The following is a 21,022-nucleotide window of genomic DNA, read 5'->3' as shown; positions in this document are numbered from 1 at the left end:
AGTTTTTTTCCAGAGCCTGAGCCCCGCTTAGGCCCATGAGTCTGCTCCAAAGCTTGCTCCAGCCCCAGAGCACATTCCAGAGCCCGCTTAAGCCCCAGTGCCCAGTGAGGAGGCAGGGCATAACCCTGCAGCTCCCATTAAGCTCCACCGCCCATAATTCCAATTTCATGGTCATAGAGATGGCTCGTTCCTGGCTCCCTGAGCTGCAAGCTTCCTCCCTTGTTCCCTGAGCTGTTGGCTCCTCTCTGGCTCCCTGAGCTACCGACACCTCCCTGTATTTCTTGTGCCGCCCTTGAGGCTGCCCTTCCTACTGTCACAGGGTAGTACTGTCACGGTTCACCTGTCATCTCTGCACAAGAGTTCCCAGAATGCTTCCTGCTTTCCACCTGCAACCACTTCACAATCATCTAGACCTGCCATAATTCACCCTCATCAACGCCATTTAAACCTGTTCCACACACTCATCTTCTGTTTGAGCCTGCTCCACACACTAAGATGTACTGGATGATTACCTTACCTGAGATACTGACCTCTGCGATAGTTACCTGGACTACTAACTTCTATGATTGTCTCTACATTTCTGCTTCCTTTGGATTCCTTCTCCAGTTTCCCTTGTGTTCACCGCCAAAGACTTCCAAGAGAAAGTATATCCTTAATTGTGTGTGTGTGTGTGTGTGTGTGTGTGTGTGTGTGTGTGTGTGTGTGTGTGTGTGTGTGTGTGTGTGTGTGTGGTGCAATCTAACCTGATCTTGGACAGTTCTTCTTCCTATTTTCTGTTGCTGTTTGTTGGTATACTCACCTTGTGCACTTAAAGTGTTAGTTCACCCAAAAAATGACAATTCTGTCATTAATTACTTACCCTAATGTCGTTCGACACCCGTAAAACCTCTGTTCATCTTCAGAAACACAAATTAAGATATTTTTGTCGAAATCTGATGCCGCAGAAAGGCCTTCATTGACACCCATGTCATTTCCTCTCTCTTTGTAACATTGTTACAAAGTCCATCTCACTACAGTGGTTCTACAATATTTTTATGAAGCAACGAGACTAGTTTTTGTAGTTTTTCACTTTATACAATTTTTTTAGAGCCAATGTAGTAAGATGGACTTTTTAACAACATCTTTAGTGCCTTTTATGGGTCTTGAGAGAGGAAATGACATTGTTGCCAATGAAGGCCTTTCTGAGCTATCGGATTTCAACAAAAATATTTTCATTTGTGTTCTGAAGATGAACAGAGGTTATACAGGTGTGGAACGACATTAGGGTAAGGAATTATTAACAGAATTTTCATTTTTGGGTGAATTTACCCTTTAATCTGTAAATAAACAGTTTGTGAAATCTAGTCTCATGTTAAAAGATAAAAGGGTTCTAAACAAACAATAAACAAAGTATTCATATTTATGTTATTTTATAATAATTTAATTAATGTATAACAGGAATATTAATATGAATAAAAAAAACATATTATATATTAAAAGAAGATAGAAGACATCTAATACAAACAGAAATAATCAGAAAAAAATCACTATTCATATATTCAGAAAATATTATTGCCAGCTGGTCAGCTTTGTAAAAAAAAATTGTTTCTGTTGAACTTATTATTCTTAAAAAATAAAGGTTAATTCTGAATTAGCATTTTCAGCTCCTTTTTATTTATCCAGAATTCTCGGATTCAACTAAGACTTTTCATTTTATTCATCTGTAGTACCAATCGGTATGAACTGATGGACCAAACCAGCTGTCAGTATGGCAGGACTTTGAAATCCTCCACAGCAGCGATTCTTAACGCTGTACATTTCAAAGCTTCTTCCTCACAGTTTCTTACCTTATCAATAAATAACGTCTCGCTCTTTTCCTCCTTTCCCACTCTCTCTTCATATTTACCTCACTGGCTCATTCGCTTCTTCAAGTCTTTTAGTTAGCATTGGATGTCTAGGGGCTGCTATAAAGAGCAGTAGCTATTCTCTTTGTCTGTACAGTTAAACGTTTCCCGGCAGTTTGGTTTGTGTTTTCCCCCCAACGCTCTCCCCAAAACCATTTTTTTATCGGAATAGGTCCCAAAACGACTGGCCAAGCAGATAAACACGTTTGATCAGGCCTACTTTGTTGTTTACTTTGTATATTTCCAAAAGAGACAAAAGGCCTCCGACTCAAGCAACCACCCATAAAGCACGCACGCGCATGTTGCTATGGAGATGTGATTAAAGTTTAACTGCGCTCTCGAGCCAGACTTTCTGATCCCTCATCTTCGCCGCACTTCCACCTTTAAATTGTTTATGTCTCCTTTACATATCATTTATAATACATTTTATTGACGGTTTTGTCAAAGAGCTTTTAATTTGAACTGGCAAAGGAGTGCATTTGGGAAGCCGCAACAAACCAGAAACGCAGCCAACTTGTAATCCAAGCACGAGAGTAAAACGTTCCTCCCGCTGTCTCTATCTTTCCACCCCCTCTCTCTCTTCTTTCTCCATTGAAAGGGCCTGGACACCAGGTGCTCATGTAGATGTAGAGCATTTTTCCCTGTGGCGTGATAAATTGGTCCACATAAAGAGGGTATTCATCCAAAAAACTACAGTCTGCCTCTCATAGTCCTGTGTAGAGAAGGAAAAAAAACAGACAGAAAAGCAACGGATATCGCTTAATAAGTCAACATACACTTCGCAATCACAGCCATACTGTCCACAGGTTGAAAATGCTGTCATCTATTACTTACCCCCTGTTGTTGTTTTCAAACGGATATTACTGTCTTTCTTCAGTGAAACATAAAAGAGGATTTTGATTGAACGGTGAACTATTTTTGTCCATACAATGAAAGTCATTGGGGTCCAAACATCTTCCTACTGTTATCCGCAAAAGTCATAAAGGTTTGGAACAACTATCCCTTTACAGATGATATGAAATTTGCATGGGTTTTTGTCCATATCTATTAGCTATACATCATTTTATGCTAGTGGATATAGATAGATAGATAGATAGATAGATAGATAGATAGATAGATAGATAGATAGATAGATAGATAGATAGATAGATAGATAGATAGATAGATAGATAGATAGATAGATAGATAGATAGATAGACAGACTAGTGGAGGGGGTTTGGCTAATGCTGGCCCACTATTGTGTGTCTGTGCATGTGAATTTTTTTCTTGGATTAAATATTTACAACCACAATACAACAGTGACAGCAAACATCACTTCTGCTCTTGAAAGGTCTGCTCTTCTCAAATGTCCCTCCTTTGAGTCCCTTTACCAGAATCTTGCTTTTCTGCGCTGGATTACAAAGATGGTATCGCTGGCTGTTCGACGATATCGGCACAATACTCAGTGTGACAAAAAAAAGTCTACTTTCAGCCGAGGAGGAAGAAGACGAAGAGAAAAGCAGAATCCTCAGTGGGAGATATCGCCTGAGGTAAGACACAGGTGGATGAAGCCAGGAGCAGGGTCACGGTAAAGATTTATATTATGTACAAAGTAAAGAACAAGAAGAAAAATGGCCGTCCGTGGAGCATTGCAGTGAAGCGAGTGAACCAGCTGTTCACGAAGCGCAGGGGGAAGTGGTCAGGTAAGACAGAGGCCTGGAAATAATAATCACAAGCCCATCTGCTGACCTGAGACTGTATGGCCCCAGGGCCCAAGGCACACCGCCCTCCGTATGGAGCTTATCGCTCCTACACGGGCAACGCATTCAGCCCAGGCGCGGGAGCGACGGGCTTCTGACACGCGGCCACATGCTCCCTTTCTGTGTTTATTCCTGTTACTGTGCTGAAACAATGTGCATGCTGCTAGCTAGTGACGGCTTTACACACAAGGGTATTTCCTCAACTATGACTTTTTTTATCAAATGCCTAGATTTTAGTGTTTTAACCTTGCACTAGATCCAGATTTTCACACATAAAATCCATATCCACAAACATTACATTTTTCAAAAACGAATAATCTAAAGACAGTGAAATAATATTATTAAAATTGTCATTGTTTAGATGATCTGCTAGTACCAAGATGGGACCCATTTTGCCTTAACCTGCCTTAATTCCTTGGGGCATAGATTCAACAAGTTGATTCAACAAAATTCATAGACAGTCTCTCGCGTATGGCAGAGACAAATATAGATATGACTGAAATGGTTAATGAATAAATGAAAGCATATGCAATGCTAGCTGTACAATTAGCCAATGCAAGACAAAAACATCAACCATTTTAATCCAGCAATGTTAAACAAATTTCCACAACAGTCATTACCACAATAATAAATTGCAATTAAACACAATAGTTCATTTGAGATGCGACGAAAAGTATCTAATAACATTTTTTTTCTAAAGTTGAAAAAAGTGATGAACTTTTCCACTAAGGAGACAGATATAAAATTTGCCTAGCAAACAGGTGTCAGTCGTTTTATTCCACCACATAATGTTTTTCAAGCTAAACTTTTTTTTTTTTCATAAATAGTCAGTGATGAAATTACATCACATCTAAAGATCAGTGGTAAAGGCACAATTAAAATATCCAAAAAACACTGGAACAATGTTATATACACTATATTGGCAAAAGTTTTAAGAGAAATGAAAGCTTTAGCATAAGTTCTGCTGGGAAGACTCAATTACTACGTCACTTAATGCCTTCACTCTAATCCAATGATATTCTCATGCTCACGGTATAAAGGCTCCGTACTTACACATGTTTGAGTTCGCAGATACTGAGGCGACGATTACCCCCATCCTCCCCACCACCACCAGGATGACCCTGTCCATACCCTGGCAGGGGGTCGGCTGTGCCCCTGCCCTCGTCTTCAGGCAGGAATTGCAGATCCGAGACCCTCGGATTATGCTCTTCGGACGGGGCCTACGCCAAAATGACTCTGTACACTATTAGCTTGCTGAGCTGTTAATAAATGCACTATTGTCAATATATTTCTCCCCGAGTCTTTCTGGTAGAACTGCCTTTACATGTACATGAACTGTATTGGCATCCCATTCTTAATCCGTAGGGTTTAATATGGAGTTGGCCCACCCTTTGGAGCTATAACAGCTTCAACTCTTCTGGTAAGGCTTTACACAAGGTTTAGAAGTGTGTTTATGGGAATTTCTGACCATTCTTCTAGAAGCGCATTTGTGAGGTCAGACACTGATGTTGGACGAGAAGGTCTGGCTTGCAGTCTCCGCTCTAATTCATCTCAAAGGTGTTCTATCGGGTTGAGGTCAGGACTCTGTGTAGGCCAGTCAAGTTCCTCCACACCAAACTCACTCATCCATGTCTTATGGACCTTGCTTTGTGCACTGGTGTGCAGTCCTGTTGGAACAGGACGGAGCCATCCCCAAACTTTTCCCACAAAGTTGGGGGCATGAAATTGTCTAAAATGTCTTGTTATGTTGAAGCATTAAGAATTCCTTTCACTGGAACTTTGCCAATTCCAAACCCTGAAAAACAACCCTACACCATAATCTCCTCTCCACCAAACTTTACAATTAGCACAGTGCAGTCAGGCAAGTACCGTTCTCCTGGTAACCGCCAAACCCAGACTAGTCCATCAGATTGCCAGACAGAGAAGTAGTGAGGCGGCCTCATTCTGCTCCAACGGCTTCCAGCCCCATCCTGCTTCATACTACAGTAACGTAAATCTTAAATATATTAGCTCATCCATGAATATGATGAGTCCCGTCAGATTCTTTTCCACTGGCTCTAGGGGTGAAGACATCAACTCCCATGATTCCGTGAAATAAAGGAGTCATCAAGCAACGCCTTTGTTTCAAATAAGATACCTCTAGCGGCTAAAATTACATATTGTGCCTTTAAGCCCATTACTGGCCCTTTTGTAAATCACTTGTCAATATATTTTTATTGTGCATAATTTTCAATGAAGCCATAAAAAAACTGTAAAATTGTAAGTAAACTGTAAGTAAAATTTTATGTGTGAAAATATTAACACTAGATATAAAATTAGATTCATCAAGACAAATTGGTGTCAGCCATTTTATACCAAAAACATTTATTTTGTTCTACAACATACACTGCACACACTCACACCCCATTTTCGGACATGATGGGTGTTTCGGTGCATATGTGTGTATGCAGTTTACATTGTAGAAGAAAATGTCAAAGTATTGTCAAGTTACATTTACCACAGACCTTATTGTACTCATAAATGGACAAAACCCGCATTATAAAACCCTAGAAAAATCTAAAAGGAACCAGGAGGATAAGACTTCCTGGTTCTGACATGGAAATCTCCTTTGACATATTTTGGACATGGTAAGTAAACCAATTACATTAAACAAATTAAATTAGTAGAAAAGTAAAAAGTGTGTTTTAAGAACATTTACATTCCTTACAGTGCCAAAAATGTGAAGAAACACGGTTCATTCACCTGTGTATCTGGAAAAATGAAACCCTCTTGTCTTTTTGTTTATGCAGAGTGATTGCTTTAGATCGCACGTTTGTCTAATGGCTGTTATCCCACAGCAAGGGTGATGATTTATCAGACTCGTGTTAAATGTGATGAATTTCACGCCGCGGAATAATACACAGAGGCTGCTTTTCAACATCAAAACCGAAATGCCTAGAGAAAGCCAATCCGGGAGCTCATATGTCTAAAAGCCAAACTAGTTTAATTTAACCATTTATTTGGCGGTTAATAGCAGCTTGAGATGGCACATTAACGAAACCTGGGATTAAAACATTTATCATATTAGAATGCTTATAGCTGATTTCCAGCGCGCGCATCCGTAATGGCCTCTCCTGGAACAAATCAATATTGTGTTACACCATAATTGACCGATTAGGAGGCTAAGAAGAGTGAAAAGTCGAATTATAATTATACGTGATAAAAATGAAGGGCTGGAGGAACGTGAGTGGAAGCTGAACCAGAAGCCCCTGAACGGCGGCTCCGATCTCACGGATCCGCCACTCCGGTCTCCCTTTGAACCCACTTAACAGACTGCATTGACAGGCGCTGAGTCTTCAACGCGGCCCAGGCTGCTAATTGCGAGCGTCAGGGCTCCGCAAAAGAAGAGGGTTTTTAAACCGAACCCTAGCATCTGCTGCGAGAGGGTTCTTACCATTGCCACTGAGAACTCAGGGCTTCGCCGTTGACGAGAACTGAGCCCCGGTCCAGCATATGAAGAACACACAAGTCATAAATCACCACGTGTAGGACAGGTGCGTGGGCCAAAGAAGAGACGCTTGAGGAGGGAAGCACTGGAGTCGACTATACAGGACGTCTATGGAGAGGAAGTTATAAGTAAATATATGCCTAACAACCAAGACCTTTGACTCAGAATCCAAGAGAGGTCCTGATGGGCTCCCATAAAGGTTAAAGTTGACCCTTCACTAAGCTCCGTCCCCTTTGGTTACTGTGGCTCTCTGAGACAAGTTAGACATCTCATAATAAACTGGACGTGTGAAAAGTGTAATTTTAGTAAAATGTGAAGTTCTTAGGTGGAATGAAAAGTTTCTTCAAAAGCAAAATATGCAATAGCACTATTAAAATTGATGTTACACTTTATGTTTACTTTTCATGATTTGTTATCATAACTTTTTTATCATTCGTCATTTCAACTTATAATTAATGTGGTTCAGATAACATAGTATTTTGAGTTTCTATTAATTAAACCAATCCCCTTCATTGTAAAGACTCAAATTTTAAATTTCAATAAACTCACATTTTTAAGACAAATTTAAGTTAAACCAACTGAAAGAAATCTGACTGTGACTTAAGACCTACAATAAATTTGTGATGCTAACTTAATGTCATTTTACATACCATGGAGCTAGAAATATGGCAAAATGATCTGAATTTGAATTGTATAAATCTGAATTATTGACAAGTGTAATCTAACAAAATGTAATATAATGTTGCATTTTACACAGTTCTGAATTTGAATATTTAAATGTTGAATATAGAACATTTGAAATGGAACCCGTCTGAAATGTTTTTATGTCGAACTTGTATAGACATGTATTTTCAAACAGCAGATATTTTGTTCTGAATTATTAGACTGGAAATATTCAGTTTTTGAAAATACAGATTCAAGATTTCAGATGAAGAAGAAATTCAGAACATCAAATTCAATATTCTAAAATTCAAACCGCAGAAATTCAGATCTTACAGAAAGTAGGCCAGAAGTCATCATCAGGGAAGAGTAAAGGATGTCAGAAAAGTCGAACGGAGCACCATCTGATCATTTCATTTCCTATTTGTAATGGAATAAAGAGAAGATCAAACGGCCCGTTTATACTTTTTTGTTTAGTTTAGATTAATACAAGGAAAATTAGATTTCAACTAGATACATGTCTATACAAGTTCAACATAAAAATATTTCAGACGGGGTCAATTTCAAATGTTCTATATTCAACATTTAAAAATTCAAATTCAGAGCTGTGTAAAATGCAACATAATATTACATTATGTTAGATTACACTTGTCAATAATTCAGATTTAGACCATTCAAATTCAGATCATTTTGTCAAATTTCTAACTCCATAATATGCACACTGAGTCTCAGTAAGTATTTTAATTTCTTCACAGACACAGCCTCCATTTTGGTAACACTTTATTTTAAGGAGACATAGCTACACGTTACTACAAGTACTTAGTAAAAACAGTAAATCATGCATAATTACAAGTAACCCTAAAATAAAACTCTGATCGTACCCAGCTGGCATTTTAACATTGAGCCACTGTTGAATCAACGTCAGGTGCCAGTGTTGGATAACCGTTGAATTTTGTTTAGATTTTGCAAATCTAATCAACGTTGAAATGGCAACGTCTTTCCAATGTCATGTTTCTCAACATAGGTGAATTTGCCAACATTGAAACAATATTGATTTTACTTTAGATTTTGCAAATCTAATCAACGTTGAAATGGCAACGTCATTCCGACGTCATGTTTCTCAACATAGGTGAATTTGCCAACATTGAAACAATATTGATTTTAGTTTAGATTTTGCAAATCTAATCAACATTGAAATGGCAACGTCTTTCCAATGTCATGTTTCTCAACATAGGTGAATTTGCCAACATTGAAACAATATTGATTTTACTTTAGATTTTGCAAATCTAATCAACGTTGAAATGGCAACGTCATTCCGACGTCATGTTTCTCAGCATAGGTGAATTTGCCAACATTGATTTAAGTTTAGATTTTGCAAATCCAATCAACGTTGAAATTTCAACGTCACTATAAAGTCCTGCTTTTCAACATAGTTTTTGTTAAACTGTTTTCACTGAAGTATTGATGTGTTCAACAGCAACACCAAACACCTTGAAATGGATACATAAACACTAAGTTTGCAAACACGCACAGTCAGCTTGGAAGAAGCCAATTGGTCAAAGGAAGACCAGGAAGAAGATTAATAAAGACATTTCACTGACGTAGGAAACATGCTTTATTACATAGCTGCAATTGTGCCAACCTTTCACATCAATTGTACACATGTCAAACTTTTACTTTACCCAAAAATTCTGTCATTAAAGGGTTAGTTCACCCAAAAGTGAAATTGAGGTCATTAATGACTCACCCCAATGTCATTCCACACCCGTAAGACCTCCATTCCTCTTCAGAACACAGTTTAAGATATTTTATATTTTAGTCCCAGAGCATTGTGGCGATCCGAATCATTGATTCATGGCTGTTTGAATCTTTATTTGAGGTTTGAAAACAAACGCAGAAGAGAAAACAATGCTGAATAAAATCGTACTTTTTTTTATTTTTGGACCAAAATGTATTTTCGACTCTCCAAGAGACTCTAATTAACCCACTGATGTCACATATGGACTACTTTGATGATGTTATTATCTTTCTGGTCCTTCTGGACATGGACAGTATACCGTACATACATTTTCAATGGAGGGACAGAAAGCTCAGAGTAAATATAAAATATCTTAAACTGTGTTCTGAAGATGAATGGAAGTCTTACGGGTCTGGAACGACATTAGGGTGAGGAGTAAATGACAGAATTTTCATTTTTGGGTGAACTAGCTTTTTTTAACCTTTAAAAAAAACGGCCCAAACATTGGGCAACATTAACAACTTTCTTGTTACTTCTTTCTGCTACCGCCACCAGTCCTCTCAGGTGCATATTTCAAGTCTTTGGCCATGTATTCGTCTACTTTCATTGGCTTTAAGCTCAAGACCGCATCTGACGAGAAAAAAAACAGATCAGTATTAGCAAACACTAATATTTTAAACTCAAATTAAAATATTTAGCAAATATCAACTTTTGTGGCATTGCCAATGATCAAAGTATATCAATTAGTATTGATCAACATGCAAGGTCATTGATAATCATGTGCTTGAGCGAGCAACAAAAGGCAGTTGGTAGTAACCCTTGCTGCAGGTAGAGAAGTTAGTCTAGAGCCCAGAATGGAGTATTTTATTTATATATATATATATATATATATATATATATATATATATATATATATATATATATATATATATATATATATATATATATATAAGTTTGGACACATTACTATGTGTAATGTTTTTGAAAGAAGTTTCTTCTGCTCATCAAGCCTGCATTTATTTGATCAAAAATACAGTAAAAAAAAAAAAAAAAGTAATATTGTGCTCTTATTACAATTTAAATATTTGGTTTTCAATTTATTATATGTTAAATTACAATTTATTTCTGTGAAAAGCTGAATTTTCAGTATCATTCCTTCAGCGTCACATGATACTTCAGCAATCATTCTAATATTCTGATTTATTATGAGTGTTGGAAACAGTTCTGCTGCTTAATATATTTGATGAATAAAAGGTTTAAAAGAACTGCATTTATTCAAAATAAAAACATTTTCAAATAAAATAAATCTCCTTTACTATCAATTTAACACAGTGTTTCTTAAACTTTTTCAGCCCAAGGACCACTTTATCTTCCAATTTTTTTCTGAGGACCACCTACAGAATCCCCCTCTAACACGCCCCCCAAAACCAACAAAATAGGAAGGATAAGCTAAATTTAAGTTTAATATGCAACTGTTTCAAGTCAAAAACGAATCATTCAAACATAAATGCAATGATTTGATCAGAAATTATTATATACATTTTATATATAAAAAGTCTTCCACATAAACCTGTATTTAAATTTTACAAAAATGTAACAAAAAAAAAGTTAAGGGTTAGTTACTTTCAGATTCAAATAGATGGTTGGGTTAGGTATGGGGACAACTTAACGTTAAAGGAGACTTTCAGGTCGTTTTTCCAAATCTCTGGAAAAAAGAAGAAAGAAGAATGTGACATGCTAAAGATGTATAGATATTCTTATGCCTCTCCCTGATTGGGTAACGGTAGTACAAGACAAAAACATTCAAACTGATCTAATATAACGTTAGCGCACACATAAGTTACACGCCGGTGGAACGACGGACTAACGGCAGTTCGCGGTTAAACTAGTCTGCCCGTAACGTTACACTTAACGGCGGTTCGCGGTTAAACTAGTCTGCCCATACGTCTACACACACACACACAGATAAGAACGGCGTTTGACGGTTAGCTAGCACTAACTCCGGTTCGCGGTTAAACTACGTTAGTCTGCCCATATAAACACATTATTAATTAACACAATACGTATATGGACCAGAGTCAGGCACACTCAACATTTATTTAGGAATTTTCTAGTTATAAAATGTGACTTCAAAAACTTTGCTTACCGTCTGAGCTGTTATGCCCAAATTCAGTCGAATCGGTCCAGGTCAGAACCTGCTGACGATGACGACACAGACCCACTTCGCGCACGCGCAAGCAGGTGTTGCGTGGAACCGTCAGAGCCTATTGGCCTTTGTGTGATGGACAGTCGCCGTCCTCCAATCAAGCCATACATCTTGTATTCGTGTGTGTGTGTGTGTGTGTGTGTGTCCGTCCATATGTGTGTCTATATATATATATATATATATATGTGTGTGTGTGTGTGTGTGTGTGTGTGTGTGTGTGTGTGTGTGTGTGTGTGTGTGTGTGTGTGTGTGTGTGTGTTAATTTTAAGCGGTCTGTTAATTTTTTTTCAGAGCTGTGTAGGATATATATATATATATATATATATATATATATATATATATATATATATATATATATATATATATATATATATATATATATATATATATATATATATATATATTTAAATATTATATATTATATTTTAAATATATATATATATATATATAGCTCTGGAAGAAGACATAATATTTTCACCAGCCGCCACTGCATATATTGTTCTTGTATGGAATGACTAACCAAAATGATCAATCGGACTTGCTGTCAAAGTAAGCCATAAGATGTAGAAAGTGCTCAACAATTCAGAGTTGATATTTCAACGTTGTATCATTATTCATGTATCAACTCTTTTTCAACAGTTAATTGATCAGCATTGTTTGGACGTTGTTCCAACGTTATTTTTCTACTGATATATTTCAACAAAATGTTTAAAAGTCATGGTTGTAAAAATAATGTTGATTTGACGTACAACTCAAAACTTGTTGATATTTCTATGTTGAATTCTTAGTGAGTTAACAACACCAATTCAACTATTTGGTGTTCAACGTTGTTTTGACGTTGAAACAATGTTTTTTCATAAACTGACATTATTTCAACTACATTTAAACGTTTAAAGTCAGTCGAATGCCAGCTGGGTACCTCTATAGTAAGTGCATCTTGTTAATTAATATTACTCAGTACTTTTTTGAGTTAGTTCAATGTAACTATAGTTATAGGTTTCGAAAGAAAAATTCAAAAGCTAACAAAATTTTGCAATCCATTAGTGCATTGTCAATAGTGTGAAGTGGAAACAAATCACCATTTACATATCACTTTTAAATGGTCGATCAAGGACAATTCATGTGAAAATCCCCATGCAAATGCTGCATGAGGAAATTTTTATTGGTCACATAAAATTACCATTTGCACGGATACCAGTAAAAATGACTGAATTTCACCCTCAAAATTTTGCAGAGCCACATTATTGGATGTGTAATCCATGTCTGTAGGTAAATATGACTGCATCTATAGTGATGTTCTTTACATCAGTTTACATGTTTAATCGCCACGGTAGGATGAGTCAGCATTCAAAATGGACAATTCTTGTTTAGTTTTTAATTTTTTATTATTGAATATTGCAGTATTTGCTATTATTGACGTATCTGTGCATGCCATTGTATATTTTATTTAATTAATGTGCCCTCATAATCCCTTGCAGTGTCATCTCTTCTCGTACCTGATGACGTTTACTGGCACGGGAGTAGATGTCACTCACCTGAGAGCCACCAATAGCAAACCACAACCATCCAATCAATTCAACATGGACAAAATCAGGTCCCACCCTAAATATTTTCCTTGTTCAAGAAGCTGTTCCATTTAGATATACATCCCAATATGGAAGAAAATTAGCCTGAGGTTGTCATACTGAATTCTAGTCAGAATCATAGACTGTAAAAAAATATGGATGTAGTGTCTGTGACGTCACCCATAGGATTCCGATAAGCCGTTCTGAAGCTTAAAGTAGGGCGAGCTGGGCGTTGCCATCTTGTGAGCGAGTCATCGCGTGTCACTCCTGGATAACAGAAAATGGGCAAAAAGGCGGAGCGCGGTGCTGAGGTGACGCAATGACTATAGACGGCAGATAAATGGATATCCCCTTGTTACCACGCCCTTAATTTATACAGAACTTAAAGGCTTTATATAACGTAAACGAATGAGTTATAAAAAAATTCACCCCCCCTCACAGTTGTCATGAAGATCAAAATTAGCCTTAAAAGCCAAAACCACAATTTCTGCTGTAAAGTTGAGAATTTTAACATGGGGCTCAATGAGATTCTGCTCCCTTCTGGAGCCTGCCTCTAGTGGTCAGTTAAGGAATTACAGTTTACATTACTTCCGTATTGGCTTTAAGAGAGATCGCGGGAGGTTGCAGCTTGGTCAGAATATGAGTCTGACACTGCTGTGATTATGAGGCATGTTTTAACCGAACCAGAAAAGACCTCAATTAGATAGACCTACAACCAATCAGAGCAACGGAGCGAGAACCCGCACAAAATTTTCGGAGAACTCTCACGAAAAGCTATTTGGCTTGTTTTGGGCTAGTAGTTGGCGGGTTTCGTAGTAAAAATTGCCAACCCTGTCTGCCCGCACGCTGTTACGTTAAAATAAAGATGAGTGTAAACGATCTTTGCCGGTGTTGAAAAAAAAAGAATGTAAGGATACACAGAGTACAGTCTTGTTCAAAATAATAGCAGTACAATGTGACTAACCAGAATAATCAAGGTTTTTAGTATATTTTTTATTGCTACGTGGCAAACAAGTTACCAGTAGGTTCAGTAGATTGTCAGAAAACAAACAAGACCCAGCATTCATGATATGCACGCTCTTAAGGCTGTGCAATTGGGCAATTAGTTGAAAGGGGTGTGTTCAAAAAAATAGCAGTGTGGCATTCAATCACTGAGGTCATCAATTTTGTGAAGAAACAGGTGTGAATCAGGTGGCCCCTATTTAAGGATGAAGCCAACACTTGTTGAACATGCATTTGAAAGCTGAGGAAAATGGGTCGTTTAAGACATTGTTCAGAAGAACAGCGTACTTTGATTAAAAAGTTGATTAGAGAGGGGAAAACCTATAAAGAGGTGCAAAAAATGATAGGCTGTTCAGCTAAAATGATCTCCAATGCCTTAAAATGGAGAGCAAAACCAGAGAGACGTGGAAGAAAACGGAAGACAACCATCAAAATGGATAGAAGAATAACCAGAATGGCAAAGGCTCAGCCAATGATCACCTCCAGGATGATCAAAGACAGTCTGGAGTTACCTGTAAGTACTGTGACAGTTAGAAGACGTCTGTGTGAAGCTAATCTATTTTCAAGAATCCCCCGCAAAGTCCCTCTGTTAAAAAAAAGGCATGTGCAGAAGAGGTTACAATTTGCCAAAGAACACATCAACTGGCCTAAAGAGAAATGGAGGAACATTTTGTGGACTGATGAGAGTAAAATTGTTCTTTTTGGGTCCAAGGGCCACAGGCAGTTTGTGAGACGACCCCCAAACTCTGAATTCAAGCCACAGTACACAGTGAAGACAGTGAAGCACGGAGGTGCAAGCATCATGATATGGGCATGTTTCTCCTACTATGGTGTTGGGCCTATTTATCGCATACCAGGGATCATGGATCAGTTTGCATATGTTAAAATACTTGAAGAGGTCATGTTGCCCTATGCTGAAGAGGACATGCCCTTGAAACGGTTGTTTCAACAAGACAATGACCCAAAACACACTAGTAAACGGGCAAAGTCTTGGTTCCAAACCAACAAAATTAATGTTATGGAGTGGCCAGCCCAATCTCCAGACCTTAATCCAATTGAGAACTTGTGGGGTGATATCAAAAATGCTGTTTCTGAAGCAAAACCAAGAAATGTGAATGAATTGTGGAATGTTGTTAAAGAATCATGGAGTGGAATAACAGCTGAGAGGTGCCACAAGTTGGTTGACTCCATGCCACACAGATGTCAAGCAGTTTTAAAAAACTGTGGTCATACAACTAAATATTAGTTTAGTGATTCACAGGATTGCTAAATCCCAGAAAAAAAAAATGTTTGTACAAAATAGTTTTGAGTTTGTACAGTCAAAGGTAGACACTGCTATTTTTTTGAACACACCCCTTTCAACTAATTGCCCAATTGCACAGCCTTAAGAGCGTGCATATCATGAATGCTGGGTCTTGTTTGTTTTCTGACAATCTACTGAACCTACTGGTAACTTGTTTGCCACGTAGCAATAAAAAATATACAAAAACCTTGATTATTCTGGTTAGTCACATTGTACTGCTATTATTTTGAACAAGACTGTACTTACCAACACGATCATCATTTTTTGATAGAAATAGTGAAGGTGAATGCATAAATGAGCAAGCTCTGCATATAGGATTAGAACAAATTCAACCCAGCGCCTTTGATGGCGTGGATGATTACGTTACTGTTTATCATCTGTCCGTCATCGTCTAAAGCCCGCCCTGACAATTTGATTGGTCCGAACAGTTTCTGTTCGTGGATAATTACTCCTCTATGGATCAAGTCTAGACCAAACCGCCCGAGCTCAAGTGTTGTGGACGGGGCTGAGTTCGGCTGGCATCCAGGCTAGGAGAAAATGCTATCAGAACTTTGATTTCATTTCGTCAAATAACTTTTGTTCCCAAGAACCAATAATTTATATTTTAGAAACAAGAACCATGAAAGCAACACTGATTTGAAGAACATTTAAAAGAAACAAGTCACATTATTGGATGTGTTATCCATGTCTGTAGGAAAAATAGTGCAGTTACACTCTTTTTTTTTTCAGTGATGCCAAAGAAACATTTTGCCAAAAGATCCAATCAGAGCAAACCATTTTTGAGTCTGAAGAACATTTTAATAATCTAAAGAACCTTTCTCCACGTTAAAGAGGCTGTTCCATGGATGTTAAAGGTTCTTCATGGAACCACTGATGCCATTAGGAGTTTTGGTTTTTTTCAAATCAGTAATTCTAAGTACGAACAATAGTGAGGCTATGCAATTTCTTGTTTGCATTCTTTCTCATTGCGAATCATCTGTGTGCTTAATCTTATCAATAAAAAGGATGAACTATTCTTGCAACCGTCTCTATGGAAGGCAACCATGCAGAAATGAGATTGTTTTGTAAATATATACGCATTCACATGCTGAAGTCAGAGCTCCCAGACGTGCATTCAGAATGCGTAACACAAAAGCAACCTTTATTGGCTCTGATGGAGAGCAATAAACAGATCATCACCCCATCACAGCCGTCATTTTGCTGACCTAAACAGATGTTTTGTCTTACAAACGGCAGCCTGTGAAGTTCGCAAGCGGGCTGTCAGTGACGATAGTATTGATGCAGTTTTGAGGGCTGAAGAAAACAAGAACTTTGCTGAGGTTCCCACTTTGAAACGAGAAGGAGATCCACAAAGCAGAGGCAAATTTTAATTACATCGATTCAGCTCCCCAAAATGTATAATTCTTCCACCCAGTCAGCACAGTCTGTGTTTTCTCTCGCAGCCGAAGGGAGACGGTGTGTTTTGTAAAGCCTTGCACTTCACACAGTCAATACACAAAAAACACGAACACAAAAGCTCAATTTTGCCGCTATCAACATAATAAGTGAAAGTTCTGTGACAGAGGTGGCAAAAAAAAAAACCTTATTCAAAAGCCCCACTTAAAAATGATCACCAGCACAAAATGGCAGTGAGGAATATAAAATATGTTCTAGATATTTCATATCATTTTGTGATTCTAACACTACACCAGAAAGAATGGAAATGTTTGTTGTTTACCCCATAGTAACTAATTTCATATTTTATTAACACTTCTATTTTCGTGCAGAAGACACATCTGCCATGCTGATCCACCATTTTGCAGAAGGTAATGTTGTTTTTTCTAATGGATGTAGACATTATGCATACAGATAACTTTTCAATGTCAGCAAGATGTCAAAGGAAGAAACGCAAAGCAGACATATGCGGTTCAAAACTCAGGAGAAAAGATTGCACACAGTTTCTCTTATTTCCTCTTTTTGGACTGCAATAAAAATGATTTAATTACAGAATAGTTCTTTGCTGTCTTGTCTAAAATTGCCTGCATTTGATCTTTCATTTAATTATTTCTACACTCTTTTGCAGCAACAATTTCTTTTTCTTCAGTTGAACAGATGTAGAATAAGCCATTAACATCCATCCCGACCCAGAATAAACGGTGCGAGGATAACTGAGCTTTAGTGAATTTCACGCCAGTTATTATTAGGACTATTAAAGGGATAGTTCACCCAAAAAAATAAATAATTCTGTCATCAGTTACTCGCCCTCATGTCGTTCCAAACCAAGACTTGTGTTAATCTTCAGAACAAAAAAAGGTGTTTTTAATGAAATCTGAGATATTTCTTTCCCTGCATTGAAAGTCGTATTCACCTATTAGGCAGGGTTGCCAACTCTCACGCATTTGGCGTGAGACACACGCTTTTAGGCTCTGTGTCACGCTCTCACGCTGCCCAACTTAATCTCACGCCAAATTGCCAAACCCGATTTAGATTTTAAACAAAGCTAGGCCTATACCTTTTTATTATTATTATTATTAAGTTTTAATGCGAAATTCAAACAATAAATAGTGTTTTGCCGCTAAAGTTAAAGCCAGAGGCGTTGAAAAGCAAGTTGCAACATGTGCTCATCTCTCGGCGGTGCGCACAGTCACGTGGCTCATGGAGAGCTCAATACTTCTAGCGCTGTGTCAATGCATTTGAATGGCTTAAAGGACAACTCCGGCAAATTTTTACGTTTATCTTGATCGTTATATCTTTGTGAATACAGTCTAAGGAATCGGATTGGTGCTTGCAACACGGAGTTATTACAGTTAATGCCCAGAGCCCCCCCTCAGCTAAAACGGCAGCTTTGGGGGCATAAACATAAAGGGTGTCTTTGTGCCTCTTAACAGACATAAAATGCAATTAAAATGACTGTCCAACATAAAAAGGGACCTTACATGACAACGAGATGCGTTTAGCCACTTAGCCATTGTTTAAATTCACCTGTTTTAGCCGGCTAGCTGTCTCGCGCTGTAGTCCCTAGGAACTCTGTTGTAGCCGGAAAAATACTCCAGTCGAGAAGAGCGTCGTGTGTTTGAAGAGGCTCTGCTCATCGGCTCATCGGTTCTCAGTATTGAACGTGTTCGAGAGGAACTGTTTTTGATTCTGTCCTGCTCATCCGTGGACCGCTGCTCGTTCAGTTACGCGCTCATGCTCAGTATCACCAGCTCGTGAGTTCATCGGTTCTCTCAGAAAAACATGTCTCAGTTCAGTGAATGGTTGGAGTTACAACATAAAATTCAAGACATTAGTTTATTTATATTCGGCGGGACTGTCAATCATGTCAGAAAGTGAGTAACTAAAGTAACTTGTGTGGTCAGCGCTGATTTGAGACGCGAACCGTTTAGAACGATTCAGTCCGATTTGGTGAACTGGTTCGCCGGTTCACTAAAAAGAACCAGTTAAAAAGAACGATTCGTTCGTGATACGGACATCATAGAGTGATGATCGGATCGGGCTCACGAGTGAAGAAGCAATGGTTCGCGTTTGTGCCGTTTCAAATTGTATACATTTGCAGCGAACACTTGACTAACTTATAAAGACACAACACAACACAGCCGGGCCGGTTGCAGAAAAATGCCATTCCATGGTTAAAGACGGGTGCAGCCACTGTGGAGGTAATGTAAACTTTATTTATCCTTCCATTTGGTCACACACGGCTTGAGGAAAATGTCCAGTAATAAAATAATAAAGCTTTACAACACGACGATCAAATTGGATCTGCCTTTTTTTCCGGCTACCGCTGAGTTCCCACGGGACTTCAGCGCGAGATACAGCTAGCCGTCTAACACACTGTTTAGATGAATTTAAACAATGGCTAAGTGGCTAAACTCATCTCATGTAAGGGCCCTGTTCATGTTGGACAGACATTTTAAGGGCCCTGTTCATGTTGGACAGACATTTTAATTGCATTATGTGTCTGTTAAGAGGCACAAAGACACCCTTTATGTTTATGCCCCCAAAGCTGCCGTTTTAGCTGACGGGGGGCTCTGGGCATTAACTGTAATAACTCCGCATTGCAAGCACCAATCTGATTCGTTTTTTTTTTTTTCATTTTCTATTGAGTGTACTCACAAAGATATAACCACCAAGATAAACTTAAAATTCGCCGGAGTTGTCCTTTAAGCAAAAACACAACAGTTTCACTATACAGATGTTTGCTGCAAGTTTTGTTAAACAGTACAGCGTGTCCACTGATTATTAAGTCAGCCATATTTACAGGATCGTTTTATTATGGAGAGTGATAGAGATGCAACATTGTTAACAATAATTTTATTCTTGTATTTAGCCCTCAGGAATTCCTTACTAATTGATCACACTCATACTCATTGATGGTCAAATGTGACCATACACTGTAACTATTTTTCAGTTAAATATGTATTCTATATTTTAGTTCAATAATATTCATTGAATATTTTGAAGAGATCTTTTGGTACTACACTGTAAAAAAAAATATATATTTTTTTTAAATTTCATTGAAAATAAACTCAAAATGTTAAGGCAACCAGGTTACTTACTTTTTTAAGTTAAACCAACAGTGTATGTTTTTTTTTTTTTTTTTACAGTGTAAATACTATTTGTGTAATAATTATTGTCAATTAGATGACCCCTTAAAATATATTTCTTCTAAATATTTTTATTAGTTATATAATAATTTGTGTAGTAATTAAGGTTAAAATATAGAATTCCAATTCAAAGAGGTAAAGTCATTTTGCCTCAAAGTAAAATGACTAAAGTCATTTGGTTCATTTTAATTTGTAATGCCATTACCCAGTAGGTGCCTTATGGCTCTTTAAGAAATATACATGTATCTAATCTAGTCTTGCATTTTAATAAATATTTAGACATGATCAAGCACTAGATTTCTTTAAATGTGAAATTTTAAAACGTTATACAGTATATAACTTAGACATCATATTATGACTTAGCATCCTAATATTTTTAATGAATAATGACTTATATAAGCACAAACAAGTGAATATTAATGAATTCAAGCACATATAATTTGACCAAAGAAACATTTAAAATAGTGCAAAGATAAACAAATGTTTTCTTATTATGTACCGTAAGCTATATACTACATATAAATTGATACTAAATTAACATTGAAATAGAGACACACCCCCAAACCTCAACCATATAGCTAGATGAGCGAAAACAAACCTGAGCATGCTGAGTAACACGAGAATGAACCTCATTGGCTCTTGTGGAAGCTCAAACATGCTGCATAACACGAGAATGAACGTCTTTGGCTCTTATAGAAGCTTAAACGTGCTGCCTAAAAAATATAAAGTGTATAAAGTGTTTTTTTTGTTTGTTTTTTTTTGGAAATGTGTGTGGGAAATGTGCAAATATAGTTAAATGTAATGACTAGCTACGTTTAATTTTGTGATATTCTTCCTGTTTTGGGGTGTAAAGAAC

General features: G+C 37.5%; 1 long non-coding RNA gene across 1 annotated transcript; it reads right to left on the bottom strand.

Annotated features, from left to right (window-relative positions):
* Positions 1-9,761: 9,761 nt before the first annotated feature.
* On the bottom strand, positions 9,762-11,754 carry LOC137065259 (uncharacterized). Its single transcript, XR_010901608.1, has 3 exons — positions 11,654-11,754; positions 11,131-11,212; positions 9,762-10,137 (listed from the first exon to the last, which is right to left on the bottom strand). It is a non-coding gene; the product is annotated as an uncharacterized lncRNA (long non-coding RNA).
* Positions 11,755-21,022: the final 9,268 nt, after the last annotated feature.

This window comes from Pseudorasbora parva, chromosome 25, assembly GCF_024679245.1.
Source record: "Pseudorasbora parva isolate DD20220531a chromosome 25, ASM2467924v1, whole genome shotgun sequence".
Lineage (NCBI taxonomy): Eukaryota > Metazoa > Chordata > Actinopteri > Cypriniformes > Gobionidae > Pseudorasbora > Pseudorasbora parva.
Note: the sequence above shows the minus strand (reverse complement) of the source record. Positions and strands in the feature narration are given on the sequence as shown.